This window comes from Polypterus senegalus, chromosome 3, assembly GCF_016835505.1.
Source record: "Polypterus senegalus isolate Bchr_013 chromosome 3, ASM1683550v1, whole genome shotgun sequence".
Classification (NCBI taxonomy): domain Eukaryota; kingdom Metazoa; phylum Chordata; class Cladistia; order Polypteriformes; family Polypteridae; genus Polypterus; species Polypterus senegalus.
This window is the reverse complement of record NC_053156.1, coordinates 62965352-62967421: the sequence shown is the minus strand read 5'-3', so window position 1 is coordinate 62967421 and position 2070 is coordinate 62965352. Positions and strand designations below refer to the sequence as shown.

Below are 2070 nucleotides of genomic sequence, written 5' to 3'. Positions count from 1 at the left end.
AAGAACAATCAAATTGGCTTATGAAATGAACACACCAATATGACCACAGCATGTCATAGGAATGCTTAGCTCAATTGATTTCTCTCGCTTTTTGTCTCTACTGCCTGTAGGCATGAGGTGGAGTGAAAAAAAAAAATAAACTCCAGTGTACAACCACAGCAGTTCATCTTCAAGGGAATGTCATGTCCAGTTAGAAACCATTCAGAAAGTGCACAAATAATTCAAAATGACAAAGTGCTCTGTAGTGAAAAAAGCATTCATTTTTATTTACTAATACATTGCTGTAAGACCCATTTCAGTTCAATCTGAACGTCTACTGGAATTGTACTGAAGTGAGTCCCTGAAAGACAAAGAGTCCAATTACCACAGCATTGTCACTTGTGAAGGCCAAATTCATCATTTCATATATCATAATTTCAAATAATATGTAATTTAATTGTTCCCAGTTTAGTAAGCATGCTTTAAAAACTGCTGAAACATTCACCCAAACATATTACAATAGAAATGCTACATCTAAAAAGTTATACATAATGGAAAGTGTTTACCTGAAGCAAACAATCACTCCATTCTAGACTGGTTGATTTCTGAATGATATTGAAAAGGAAAAGAAAGTCATCACCTTTAAGGCATTTGCTGTGCCATAAGAGTCATTTCACTACATACCTGACAGGACTGGCTGTGCCTTTGTGAGGTACAATTTGCTAACAACTAAATGTAACCATAAATATGCTTAATATGATTGCACTGGCATAAATAATTCAGTCAACATTTTCATATTCTTTAGTAATGGAAAAGAAGGGTGGGGGAGAAAAGTCCTTGCTCTTTCCTATCTTGTCTGGAATTGCTGGAAGCAGAAATAATTGCCATTTAATAAATCAGTTAGAGCACAAGCACACAAAACACTCATTTTTAAGACCACCATTCTCTGCCCCCATAACGGCACTGACACACCACAGGGCTGACGAGAGTCACAAGTTACTGACAGCCTCACTGGAGACCTGCTGTGTGACCAGTTGGTCAAAGTCTTTTTGTGAAGTTCTAATATTTAAAATTAGTGTCAGAAAGCTTTTCAACTGATAATTACGAAGCACTGCCCGTGGGGCATAAGATATGTCCTTCTTCTCGTGTGGAAAGTGAAGACCGAAGTCTTGGCTGGAAGATAAAAAAAATTTAGAAATACTGTAAGCTGACAAATTCTTATAACTGATCTTCCCTTAAAAAGCTTGAAAAGTTACACACCTTTAATGCTGGCTTTTGAAGTAAGAGATGACACCACCATCTTCTAATTTTTGGCATGTCTTCCTAAAAATGTAAATTGGGAAATTACAATAAATTCTATGAATAAAAAAAATCACAATATTCAAACAAATATTACACTTAAACCACTGACCTGACTGAAATCAAATGCTCTTCCAGTGGCAATGTAGAAGCATACTAAATAAAAAAGCAAGTTATTATTTGAAATCAACATTCACATCTTACTACTGGCAAAGTGTCCTCCACTTACCCTGAGCAGTCCAGGCTGTCAGTCTGTTTGTGTAGATTCGATCATATGAAGAGGTGATTAGTAAAGGAGATATCTGTGTGTGTTTTTTGTCTTATACTAGCAACACACATTTATATTTACATTACCTTCTTCTGTGGTTCTTTCCAGCTACCTGGCATTATTATAGAGGCAATTTTCCTACAGATAAAATTTGTTTTGTCAAAATTGATTTATATTATATTAATATATATTAAAACAAAGTTGATATGAACTTTGCAGATGGAATATCATTGTAGAACTGGATTAATAATATTTAATTCTGAAAATGTGGCAATTAATAATTTTATCACACAGAAGAAAGAATTACTTAACCAAAATGTAGCTGGAGCCTTTCATCACTTTTTATGACAATGATATTCATTTCAGATTACAAGAGTAGAATTATTAGTAATAGAACAGGTAGAGAAATAGTGAACATCAGATAATATAATCTCTAGCAACTTTTAAATGAACAAATAATTTATAAAGGCCACAGCACACCATTACAAATATTTTAGAACCTTGAGGATGTTTTACTGCTGTGC

The 2070-nt window shown here is 34.2% G+C and overlaps 1 long non-coding RNA gene across 1 annotated transcript; it reads right to left on the bottom strand.

Annotated features, from left to right (window-relative positions):
• Positions 1-1257: 1257 nt before the first annotated feature.
• LOC120525217 lies at positions 1258-1862 on the bottom strand. Its single transcript, XR_005632907.1, has 3 exons — positions 1508-1862; positions 1391-1409; positions 1258-1302 (listed from the first exon to the last, which is right to left on the bottom strand). It is a non-coding gene; the product is annotated as an uncharacterized LOC120525217 (long non-coding RNA).
• Positions 1863-2070: the final 208 nt, after the last annotated feature.